Raw genomic sequence first — 14,709 nt, forward strand, 5'->3', positions numbered from 1 at the left:
TGTTTTAAAGGTGGCGTTTATTTCTGCTACACGGAACATTCAATTACAGTGAAACGAAATCATATCTAGAGGATCCTTCAGTCAGTAAACAAATGCAAACGCTTCGAGCGCTTCCTAACATGACGTCACTCGTCACCAATCCTCGATTACGCGGTCAACTTCTTTGGGCGTGGCCGAAGCGGGAACTTTAAAGCTCGATTTTGCAGCGAAAAAGTGTCGGAATCCAAAAATTTCTTTTAGAATACTTGTTTATGCATTAGGGACGGACCATTATTTTCTTGGAGGGGGGGGGGGATGAAAAATTTTCCTCTGGAAACTTTTTTTTTTTAGTTTATGCACCTCTGCAAACATTTTTCGAAATTCTAACTATTTTTTGTTATACGTATCGTGTTTGCAAACAATTTATTTTGTCTTTTTAGGCCCTGCAAACAATTTTTTTTCAATATTTTTTATCCCCCCCCCCCCCTCCAAAAAAATAATGGTCAGTCCCTTATAGAGATACGAAAACCACAAAAAACCTGCAGGCAATATAGACACTTTAAATTGTTTCAGTCGCCTATTGTGAAGATTCTCGTCCCTCTTTATATCATATGGCCACTTCATGGCTGGTATCTGCATCCAGATGGCTTCGTTGTTTACAGTTATTCAGGCATTCCACATACAATCTTTTGCATGATTCACGGCAAGATGGGCTCCTGCATCTGGAAAAACAATGCGGCTCCATATAATTGTAATCGCACGAGCTCTTGCAGTCATCGAAGTACTGGAAGACGGTTGACACTGGCACTAAGCACAACGTCATCAAAACTAGAATGAAGCCGGCCTTCATCTGAAATAAAATAAAAATACCGACGTTTATAGGGTGTAGCCTGTTTTCGACCCAAGTGGCCCATCAGGCCGGAGCTTATCCCGGTTTTACGAAGCGACTAGGAGTATTTCTACCCCTCCCCCCCCCTAGATGAAATGCTAGTGCATCGCAGAGTTTAACCCCAGCATTAAATTCGCTGGTACCCATTTGTACACCTGGGTGGAGAGAGGCACTGTGAGAGTAAAGTGTCTTGCCCAAGAACGCGACACAGTGACCCTGGCCAGGAGTCAAACCCGGAACCGATACGATTTTACCCCTACCTCCGCTTTTTAAGGTCATTGCCCTGTATTTTATTGCGAGTCTGGAATCTGGAATCATCCTTGTTTTCCGCGGCGGTTAAAAATTTAACTCTGATCGGCCGTTAGCTACCATAAAGTAAAAAATAACCTGAGATCCCATCCTGTACATGTTCGAGTGAAAGCATAACAACCGATCAAAAATAAAAAATATATATCGTGTTGTTTTTGCACGTTTGTTATTTATACGAGCTGAAACAGAACTTGTGATCAATAGTCGTTTCTGGGAAACTGCCCACCTACCCCTCCCCAAACCTAACATTTTGCCCAAAGAAAGAAGTAAGTGTTAATGTTAGGTTAGAGGAGGGGTAGGTAGGCAGTTTCCCAGAAACGACTATTGATCCCAGAACTTATTGTGCTAGACGGTGGTAGCTAACGACGTACGAACCTACAATGAGAGGCTTTCCAAAAAAAGATATTGGATTTGCGAGTAATATCTAAAACAGCCTTATTTTTTACTGCGGGTAAAAAGATAAACCTTGAACTTCCGTTAGATAACGTGAAAGAAAAAATAACCGAAGATCCCAGTATAGGTCCGAGTGAAAGCCCCGGGGGGGGGGGGGTTACTCCCATAAATTTCGGATAGGGGTGTGCCGCCAAGGTTCTTAAACCCTGATACTATTTAAGGATAAAGAAAGCGAAAATTGATACCCTTTTTAAGGCCCAAAACCGAAAAATGAAACCCTATTCAAGGGGAGGAGAAGCGTTCCGTGACGACCCAAATAACGGCTAACCGCGCACGGCAAGACACAAATCTTTATAAAATCGCTTTTCTGATACCTGAACAGAAAATTTAGTTTAAGATATCTTTTTTTCGTTTAGCTGGGGGTTTATTTTAGCTAATAGAATTTAGGTACCCTATCTAAGGATCACACCGGGAACACATTGCCAAAAGGAGCAAAAATGATACCCTATTTAAGGAACAAGAACCTCAAAAACCATACCCTATCGGGCGGCACATACCTATATAGGCCAAATATGGGAGTACCCCCCCCCCCCCCGGGGGTGAAAGCATGACGAACGATCGCCAAAATACTGGATTTTTTTGTACGTTTGCTATTTATACGCGCTGAAACAGAACTTATTGTGGTTTGTGACGTACGCAGCGGTAGCTAACCACGAACATACAATCAGGCATTCCAAAAAAATATATCGGATTCACGGCTAATCTTTTTGTTTACGACCACTTTCTGGTGGCATGTTACTTTGCATGCACGAGGGTTGTGACCTTTAAAGGTAAAGGTAAAGTCTGTGTCCGAGCCATGAGGCCCATACAGCCGGAGCTTATCCCGGTTTCCGTAGCATTAAGCGACTAGGAGTATTGCTACTCCCCCCTGGATGGGATGCTAGTCCATCGCAGGGTTACCCCCCAGCAGTAAATTCGCCGGTACCCATTTATACACCTGGGTGGAGAGAGGCACTGTGAGAGTTAAGTTTCTTGCCCAAGAACACAACGCAGCGCCCCGGCCAGGCCTCGAACCCGGGCCGTTCGACTCGGAGTCGAGCGCACTAACCATTAGGCCACCGCGCCTCCCACATTGTGACCTTTAAAGGTTCAGTCAAATATCGTCATAACTTGCGTGACGAATGAATAAGGAATATTTAAGGTTCAATGCTTGGAATAATAAATAAGTCATTTCCAGTAAAGGAATAATGAATAGTGGTTATTCACCATCTTTTATCTTCGGGCAAAGAGCGCGGTGGAACACTCAAAATAATTGATAGTATGATGGGCATCGAAAATAGTGCAACACCTCTACCAGAATGCCTAAAATAGCGTTTCTGGGGTTCAAAAAATAAAAATTTTCCCGGGGGAGCATGCCCCCGGACCCCCCTACTTTGTTATGCATCAAGAAGAATCACTGAAGTCCATCCCATTAACTATCTGGTTGCAAACAATTCAAGCTGACCCACAGTTATCGACACAGTGACAACCACGTCCCATCAATACACTATTTTGTTTTCACTTAAAACTGCAATTTTGTCTGATATTCGAAATTTAGCTTGAAACGTTGTCATTTTTTGAGGGGGAGGGGGGGTCATATAAAAAAATGGGATTTACGAAGGGGGGCAGGGTAAAAATGTCTGATAACGAAGGAGAGCAAACGCATTTTTCAGGCACTGTCGATCAAATTCCACCCCCATCCCATACAAAATGAAGGTTTACTTTATTTAGGCAATAGGGAATAATGAATAACAAGAAAAGTCTAAAAATAATTAATGAATAAGTCGTGAAAAATGTGAAGGAATAATGAATAAGTCACTTCCAATAATTCCTCTTCCACCCCCGAGAAGACAGTTGCTTTAGCAATGTTGATACGTTATACCAGCAGAACACACGGACCCATTAGGGCCCTATTTTTTCGTCTTGCCTCCAACAAGTAAAAAAGCTTATATAGAAATGGCTGCGAGGCAGAAAATTAAACTTACCATTTTGGTGTTAAGAGTGGAAAAACTGTACTGCTGACAAGTAGATAGGCGCTTGAGATTGTCACTGAAAACTGAAATAAAATAAAAGATCTAGAAGCATGTGCAGATAAAAGCAAGGAACATACCTAAGCTTGGTTCACGTTAATGAAAAGTGATGTACATTGTTCGTTAAGTAATAATGATAGTAATGACCCTAGTTGCTTATAAAGGGATACTGCAATTTAGAAGCCTTTTCTGATATTATCCTTGTTACGGAGCAGGGGCTCTCGCTCATGCATTTCAATGGCACGGGTAAGCTCGATGGGAAATTTGTTGAATTAAGCCCCCGAAAGGGGACCAATCTGAACGTGGCTCAAGCTTTTTGACTCCTGACAAAGCTAATCAAAGAAAAACACAATCCATTTTTGGTGCAAAATCGTTGCTTAAACAGGCCAGTACACCTGTAATTGTTCAAGGTCCCCTTTTCAGGGTTTTCCAATGATAACGTCACAACGTTTTTGGCCAGAAGAAAAAATATGAATAGTGAAAAGTAACGAGAATAAGAAAGCGGAAAAACGGAAGCCAAAGGGTGCAAAAAAATTGCAGCAAGTCCAAATCTTGGCTTATGCGCTTGCACAAAAGTGAAATATTGTACATTTTCACACAGAATCGTTATTACGTTATCAAATGTGAATCGACTCACATTGCCAGTGAGGAAGGGTTCCCCATTTAGTTTCTTAAAGGCCAAAATTCACTGACATACAAATAAAGGTTTTCTTACTTCACTCCCACCTCACCTCTTTACCGCGAGGGGAAAGTAGTCCGGTGTCTTCTCTTACTATTAGACAAAATAAATTCTACTTACATTGGTCTTGTGCCTCAAAGAACAGTTACCAACACGGCAGCTAGTTCCCGCACTAAAAACAGGACTGTCTGAATTGTTTGGAACGGGCGCTCGCTTTTAACGCCAAAATATGTATCTCTTAGGGGGGATAAATAAGAGTATCTGTCACGTATTGGCTTACTTCCCTTATACCTACACAGTGCGTAAGTTCCGGGCGCTAATTCTGTGGTTTATCATAATACAATGACATTAAAAATAATCACTTTATTCCTCGGCCACAGCGGAAAACGTTTATGAATTAATTGCAAGTATTATACCCCAAGTTGACGTAAGCCTTGCGAGTTATTTCCCCAAATTTTCCTGACCCTCCGCGTGCTTAGAAATATAGGTTGCGGATAATTAAATATACTTCCTGAAATAAACGGCCAATGTCACGATTATCATTGCAAAAGGTCAAAATACGTTTAAAAATAATTGTCTAGTTCAGTTCAAGGCGTGTTACCATGCGTTACGCACGTACCTAAGAAATCGACTACTTTTCCATGGTCTACTCTCTCTTATTAAAAACTACCCACGGTATATTGCAATTGCTGAGTTTTAATTGGTTTACAGGCCACGGTATATGTCCTCATATACCATGGACCACAAATATGGTAGGTGTAGCTTCGGCGAAAACAACCAGGGAGCTCAAATACTGCAATTCTTTGGGTGTTTTTAACAAAACAATTATTCCACTTGCGCTTGTTGGATATAAGATAGTCTTAGAAAACGACTAATTGTTAAATAGACCACAGTAATGACATCAAAAAATGTTCACAATTAAAGTGGAAAGGTGAGTGGTTTCATGACAAAGTTTTGAACATTTTTTCAACTCATTCTTGTACCCATAACCCGCGTTACCTCTATACAGCGGAACGGTGGTGGTGATGTGGGCCCTGGGAACGAGATTGATCTCAACTTAAAGAAGTTGGGCAGACTTTTTCTTTTCAAGTTCTGCCCTTGCGTCTTGGAAATATCTCTACAACTAATTACATACTGTTCGCCTTCCAACTATTTATTTCTTATAATTAACCTCCCTTGATGTTGTTCAAAGCGCTTTTCGTGTACGTGCAAAAAAGCAGTTAGTACTTCTGTCTGTTATATTTTTGGCACAGATGAAACCAATACCACAGGAAACCCCTGTGTGATTGGGTTGTCTCATAAATGACACGATTTCCTCTGTAATAATAATGTAGGAAAATGGAGTTTCTGACCTCCTGCGCGACTAATAAGTAATAAATGATAACCCTTGTTAGAACAAGAATCTACTGAGTAGCTTGAAACCGGGTGGTTTATGTTTAACCACTCTCGTTTTGTTGCTGTTCAACAAGAAGTGCGTTATGTTGAAGCGTGACATGCGATATACGATACTCGGCCGTCAGTATTAAAGGTCAAAGGCACTTTGATCGCTTTTGAAGACTTTGAAGGTGGAGATATCAGAGTTGTTTTCGTTTTACTTTTAAAACTTGTAAAATATAACGTGACTCCTTCATTTATATCTCGCACTGGTCATTTCTAACTTAGCAGCAATTCTATTTTGCACTGTGGTCTAAGCGATGATTTATTGTTGAGTTAAACACATGGAAAACGCGTATAACGGACGTTATTTTATTCCCTCAAGTGGCAAGTAATTTGAAACATTTCCTCCGTCCCATTCCCCTTCCCCCATTGAGGCAATTTCAAATAGGTGATGAAAGATGACCGGTTTTAAGCCAATTAACATACGTGACCTTCAATGCCCCACCGACAAAAAAGAAACCGAAGGTAGATTATGAACCGGGGGGCACCAGACCGCCAGTCTGCTGCATCCGGTTAATTATGTAGCAAAATGGACCACCCTGAGTTCTGACTTCCTGCACAATTAATAAGTGATAAAGGATCACCACGATTTGATTATTTTTGTATTCCATAAGCATTCTGGCTTGATTTTACATTACTTTCCGTTATTTTCTAGCTTTCTAAGAAAATGGTAAAATCCAAGAAGGCGGATCCAAGATGGCGGCTATAATAATGTCACGAGACGTCATTTGACGTCACAGCCAACAAAAAATGTCATCTTGTAGATTTCGCTACGGGCTTTCTACTCAGTGCAAAAATATTTCGCTGCGCCTTAATCGGACAAAAACTCTGGGGAGGGGTTCCATCCACCACAACCACCTTGTACGATGGTGGGGGAAAGAGTTTACTTGTATGTACGTCAAAGGATTAAAACGTCACGACTATTAATACCAACTCAAATTGCTTCTGTCTTTGACGTTATATATGTTTGCAAAACCCCGCGAGTAAGAACCAAATTTTAAAGAACCTGTTAGGTTGAAATTAGCCTGTTAGCCACACTATTTAAGAACCTCTAGCATAACATTTGGAAATAAGTTCTTATTTTCTAACTACGCAATTTGCTACACCAAACCTACTTGCTGCGTAATTTGTTACACCAAACCTACTTGCACCCCAATTTGCTACACCAAACACACTTGCTACATAATTTGCTACACCAAACACACTTGCTACGTAATTTGTTACACCAAACCTACTTGCTACGCAATTTGCTACACCAAACACACTTGCTACGTAATTTGCTACACCAAACACACTAGCTACGTAATTTGCTACACCAAACACACTTGTTACGCAATTTGCTACACCAATCACGCTTGTTACGCAATTTGCTACACCAAACACACTTGCTACGCAATTTGCTTCACCAAAAATACTTGCTACGTAATTTTCTACACCAAACACACTTGCTACGCAATTTGCTACACCAAACACAGTTGCTACGCAATTTCCTACACCAAACACACTTGCTACGTAATTTGCAACACCAAACACACTTCCTACGTAATTTGCTAAACAAAACATACTTGCTACGCAATTTGCTATACCAAACACACATGCCAGGTAATTTGCTACACCAAACACACATGCTACGCAATTTGATAAACTAAACACACTTATTTCGCAATTTGCTACACCAAACACACTTGTTACACAATTTGCTACACCAAACACACTTGCTACGCAATTTGCTACACCAAACACACTTGCTACGCAATTTGCTACACCAAAACTACTCGCTACGTAATTTGTTACACCAAACCTACTTGCTACGCAATTTGCTACACCAAACACACTTGCTACATAATTTGCTACACCAAACACACTTGCTACGTAATTTGCTTCACCAAACACACTTACTACGTAATTTGTTACTCCAAACAGTCTTGCTACGCAATTTGCTACACCAAACACACTTGCTACGCAATTTGCTACACCAAAACTACTCGCTACGTAATTTGTTACACCAAACCTACTTGCTACGCAATTTGCTACACCAAACACACTTGCTACATAATGTGCTACACCAAACACACTTGCTACGTAATTTGCTTCACCAAACACACTTACTACGTAATTTGTTACTCCAAACAGTCTTGCTACGCAATTTGCTACACCAAACACACTTGCTACGCAATTTGTTACTCCAAACAGTCCTGCTACGCAATTTGCTACACCAAACACACTTAATACGTAATTTGTTACTCCAAACAGTCTTGCTACGTTAGTTGCTACACAAAACACACTTGCTACATAATGTGCTACACCAAACACACTTGCTACGTAATTGTCTACACCAAACACACTTGCTACGTAATTTGCTACACAAAACAACCTTGCTACATAATTTGCTACACCAAACACACTTGCTACGTAATTTGCTACACCAAACACACTTGCTACGTAATTTGCTACACCAAACACACTTGCTAGATAATTTGCTACACCAAACACACTTGCTACGTAATTTGCTACACCAAACACACTTGCTACGTAATTTGCTACACCAAACACACTTGCTACGCAATTTGCTACACCAAACACACTTGCTACGCAATTTGATACACCAAACACACTTGCTACGTAATTTGCTACACCAAACACACTTGCTACACAATTTGCTACACCAAACCCACTTGCTACGTTATTTGCTACACCACACCTACTTGCTACGTTAATTGCTACACCATACCTACTTGCTACATAATTTGCTACACCAAACACACTTGCTACACAATTAGCTACACCAAACACACTTGCTACATATTTTGCTACACCACAACTACTTGCTACACAATTTGCTACACCACACCTACTTGCTACGTAATTTGCTACACCAAACACACTTGCTACGTTATTTGCTACACCAAACACACTTACTACGTTATTTGCTACACAACACCTACTTGCTACATAATTTGCTACACCAAACACACTTGCTACGTTATTTGCTACACCAAACACACTTGCTACGCAATTTGCTACACCAAACACACTTGCTACGTAATTTGCTACACCAAACACACTTGCTACACAATTTGCTACACCAAACCCACTTGCTACGTTATTTGCTATACCACACCTACTTCCTACGTAATTTGCTACACCAAACACACTTGCTACATAATTTGCTACACCACACACACTTGCTACGTAATTTGCTACACCAAACACACTTGCTACGTAATTCTCTACACCATACACACTTGCTACGCAATTTGCTACACCAAACACACTTACTACGTTATTTGCTACACCACACCTACTTGCTACGTAATTTGCTACACCAAACCCACTTGCTACGTAATTTGCTACACCACACCTAATTGCTACGTAATTTGCTACACCAAACACACTTGCTACGTAATTTGCTACACCACACCTACTTGCTACGTTATTTGCTACAACAAAAACACTTACTACGTTATTTGCTACACCACACCTACTTGCTACATAATTTGCTACACCAAACACACTTGCTACGTAATTTGCTACACCACACACACTTGCTACGTAATTTGCTACACCAAACACACTTGCTACGTAATTCTCTACACCATACACACTTGCTACGCAATTAGCTACACCAAACACACTTACTACGTTATTTGCTACACCACACCTACTTGCTACGTAATTTGCTACACCAAACCCACTTGCTACACAATTTGCTACACCAAACACACTTGCTACGTTATTTGCTACACCAGGCAGACTTGCTACAGAATTTGCTATACGAAACACACTTGCTACGTTATTTGCTACACCAAACCCACTTGCTACGTAATTTGCTACACCAAACACACTTACTACGTTATTTGCTACACCACACCTACTTGCTACATAATTTGCTACACCAAACACACTTGCTACGTTATTTGCTACACCAAACACACTTGCTACGTAATTTGCTACACCAAACACACTTGCTAGATAATTTGCTACACCAAACACACTTGCTACGTAATTTGCTACACCAAACACACTTGCTACGTAATACAACAGATTTCCTACGCAATTTGCTACACCAAACACACTTGCTACGCAATTTGATACACCAAACACACTTGCTACGTAATTTGCTACACCAAACACACTTGCTACACAATTTGCTACACCAAACCCACTTGCTACGTTATTTGCTACACCACACCTACTTGCTACGTTAATTGCTACACCACACCTACTTGCTACATAATTTGCTACACCAAACACACTTGCTACGCAATTTGCTACACCAAACACACTTGCTACGTAATTTGCTACACCAAACACACTTGCTACACAATTTGCTACACCAAACCCACTTGCTACGTTATTTGCTATACCACACCTACTTCCTACGTAATTTGCTACACCAAACACACTTGCTACATAATTTGCTACACCACACACACTTGCTACGTAATTTGCTACACCAAACACACTTGCTACCTAATTCTCTACACCATACACACTTGCTACGCAATTTGCTACACCAAACATACTTGCTACGCAATTTGCTACACCAAACACACTTACTACGAAATTTGCTACACCAAACACACCTTCTACGTAATTTGCTACACCAAACACACTTGCTACGTAAATTGCTACACCAAACACACTTGCTACGCAATTTGCTACACCAAACACACTTGCTACCTAAATTGCTACACCAAACACACTTACTACGTTATTTGCTACACCACACCTACTTGCTACGTAATTTGCTACACCAAACCTACTTGCTACACAATTTGCTACACCAAACACACTTGCTACGTTATTTGCTACACCAGGCAGACTTGCTACAGAATTTGGTATACGAAACACACTTGCTACGTTATTTGCTACACCAAACCCACTTGCTACGTAATTTGCTACACCAAACACACTTACTACGTTATTTGCTACACCACACCTACTTGCTACATAATTTGCTACACCAAACACACTTGCTACGTTATTTGCTACACCACACCTTCTTGCTACGTAATTTGCTACACCAAACACACTTGCTACGTTATTTGCTAAACCACACCTTCTTGCTACGTAATTTGCTACACCAAACACACTTGCTACACAATTTGCTACACCGCATCTACTTGCTACGTTATTTGGTACACCACACCTACTTGCTACATAATTTGCTACACCACACCTACTTGCTACGTAATTTGCTACACCAAACCCACTTGCTACACAATTTGCTACACCACACCTACTTGCTACATAATTTGCTACACCAAACACACTTGCTACATAATTTGCTACACCAAACACACTTGCTAGGTAATTTGCTACACCACACACAGTTGATACGTAATTTGCTACACCATACACACTTGCTACGCAGTTTACTACACCAAACACACTTGCTACGTAATTTGCTACACCAAACACACTTGCTACGTAATTTGCTACACCAAACGCACTTGCTACGTAATTTGCTACACCAAACACACTTGCTACGTAATTTGCCACACCACACCTACTTGCTACGTAATTTGCTACACCTCAACTACTTGCTACATAATTAGTTACACCAAACACACTTGCTACGTTATTTGCTACACCACACCTACTTGCTACGTAATTTGCTACACCAAACACCCCTGCTACATAATTTGCTACACCAAACACACTTGCCACGTTATTTGCTACACCAAACACACTTGCTACGTTATTTGCTACACCACACCTACTTGCTACATAATTAGTTACACCAAACACACTTGCTGCGTTATTTGCTACACCACACCTACTTGCCACGTAATTTGCTACACCAAACACCCTTGCTACATAATTTGCTACACCAAACACACTTGCTACGTAATTTGCTACACCAAACACACTTGCCACGTAATTTGCTGCACCAAACAGACTTGCTACGTAATTTGCTACACCAAACACACTTGCTACGTAATTTGGTACACAAAACACACTTGCTACATAATTTGCTACACCAAACACACTTGCTACATAATTTGCTACACCAAACACACTTGCTACGTAATTTGCTACACCAAACACACTTGCCACGTAATTTGCTGCACCAAACAGACTTGGTACGTAATTTGCTACACCAAACACACTTGCTACGTAATTTGGTACACAAAACACACTTGCTACATAATTTGCTACACCAAACACACTTGCTACATAATTTGCTACACCAAACACACTTCCTACGTTATTTGCTACACCAAACCCACTTGCTATGTTATTTGCTACACCACACCTACTTGCTACATAATTTGCTACACCAAACACACTTGCTACGCAATTTGCTACACCAAACCCAGTTGCTACGGTATTTGCTACACCACACCTACTCGCTACGTTATTTGCTACACCACACCTACTTGCTACGTTATTTGCTACACCACACACACTTGCTACACAATTTGCTACACCAAACACACTTGCTACGTTATGTGCTATACCACACCTACTTGCTCCATAATTTACTTCACCACAGCTACTTGCTTCATAATTTGCTACACCAAACACACTTGCTACGTTATTAACTACACCACACCTACGTGCTATGTCATTTGCTACACCAAACACACTTGCTATGTTATTTGCTACACCACACCTACGTGCTATGTCATTTGCTACACCAAACACACTTGCTACGTTATTTGCTACACCAAACACACCTGCTACGCAATTTGCTACACCAGACACACTTGCTACGTAATTTGCTACACCAAACACACTTGCTACGTAATTTTCTACACCAAACACACTTGCTACGCAATTTGCTACACCAAACATACTTGCTACGCAATTTGCTACACCAAACACACTTACTACGAAATTTGCTACACCAAACACACCTTCTACGTAATTTGCTACACCAAACACACTTGCTACGTAAATTGCTACACCAAACACACTTGCTACGCAATTTGCTACACCAAACATACTTGCTACGCAATTTGCTACACCAAACACACTTACTACGAAATTTGCTACACCAAACACACTTGCTACGACATTTGCTACACCAAACACACTTGCTACGTAAATTGCTACACCAAACACACTTGCTACGCAATTTGCTACACCAAACACACTTGCTACCTAAATTGGTACACCAAACACACCTTCTACGTAATTTGCTACACCAAACACACCTGCTACGCAATTTGCTACACCAAACACACTTGCTACGTAATTTGCTACACCAAACGCACTTGCTACGTAATTTGCTACACCAAACACACTTGCTACGTAATTTGCTACACCAAACACACTCGTTACGTAATTTGCTACGTCAAAAATACTTGGTACGTAATTTGCTACACCAAACACACTTGCTACGCAATTTGCTACACCAAACACACTTGCTACGTAATTTGCTACACCAAACACATTTGCTACGCAATTTGCTACACCAAACACACTTGCTACGTTATTTGGTACACCAATCACACTTGCTTCGCAATTTGCTACACCAAACACACTTGCTACGCAATTTGCTACACCAAACACACTTGCTACGAAATTTGCTACACCAAACACACTTGCTACGTAATTTGCTACACCAAACACACTTGCTACATAATTTGCTACACCACACCTACTTGCTACATAATTTGCTACACCAAACCCACTTGCCACACAAATTGCTACACCACACCTACTTGCTACATAATTTGCTACACCAAACCCACTTGCTACACAAATTGCTACACCACACCTACTTGCTACATAATTTGCTACACCAAACACACTTGCTACATAATTTGCTACACCAAACACACTTACAACGTTATTTGCTGCACCACACCTACTTGCTACGTGATTTGCTACACCAAACCCACTTGCTACGTAATTTGCTACACCAAACACACTTGCTACTTAATTTCTTACACCAAACCCACTTGCTACGTAATTTGCTACACCAGACACACTTGCTACGTAATTTGCTACACCAAACACACTTGCTACGTAATTTGCTACACCTAACACACTTGCTACGTAATTTGCTACACCAAACACACTTGCTACGTAATTTGCTACACCAAACACACTTGTTACGTAATTTGCTACACCAAACATACTTGATACGAAATTTGCTACAATCAACACACTTGCTAGGCAATTTGCTACACCAAACACACTTGCTACGCAATTTGCTAAACCAAACATACTTGCTACGTAATTTGCTACACCACACACACTTGCTACACAATTTGCTACACCAAACACACTTGCTACGTTATGTGCTATACCACACCTACTTGCTCCATAATTTACTTCACCACAGCTACTTGCTTCATAATTTGCTACACCAAACACACTTGCTACGTTATTAACTACACCACACCTACGTGCTATGTCATTTGCTACACCAAACACACTTGCTATGTCATTTGCTACACCAAACACACTTGCTACGTTATTTGCTACACCAAACACACCTGCTACGCAATTTGGTACACCAGACACACTTGCTACGTAATTTGCTACACCAAACACACTTGCTACGTAATTTTCTACACCAAACACACTTGCTACGCAATTTGCTACACCAAACATACTTGCTACGTAATTTTCTACACCAAACACACTTGCTACGTTAATTGCTAAACCAAACATACTTGCTACGCAATTTGCTACACCAAACACACTTGCTACGAAATTTGCTACACCAAACACACTTGCTACGTAATTTGCTACACCAAACACACTTGCTACGCAATTTGCTACACCAAACATACTTGCTACGCAATTTGCTACACCAAACACACTTGCTACGACATTTGCTACACCAAACACACTTGCTACGTAATTTGCTACACCAAACACACTTGCTACGTAATTTTCTACACCAAACACACTTGCTACGTTAATTGCTAAACCAAACATACTTGCTACGCAATTTGCTACACCAAACACACTTGCTACGAAATTTGCTA

The 14,709-nt window shown here is 40.7% G+C and overlaps 1 long non-coding RNA gene across 1 annotated transcript; it reads right to left on the reverse strand.

The window, feature by feature from the left end:
- Positions 1–4,563, reverse strand: LOC144664492 (uncharacterized). Its single transcript, XR_013572815.1, has 3 exons — positions 4,439–4,563; positions 3,595–3,665; positions 1–829 (listed from the first exon to the last, which is right to left on the reverse strand). It is a non-coding gene; the product is annotated as an uncharacterized LOC144664492 (long non-coding RNA).
- Between the last annotated feature and the right edge of the window lie 10,146 nt (positions 4,564–14,709).

This window comes from Oculina patagonica, chromosome 8, assembly GCF_052425735.1.
Source record: "Oculina patagonica isolate OP01 chromosome 8, crgOcupat, whole genome shotgun sequence".
NCBI lineage: Eukaryota > Metazoa > Cnidaria > Anthozoa > Scleractinia > Oculinidae > Oculina > Oculina patagonica.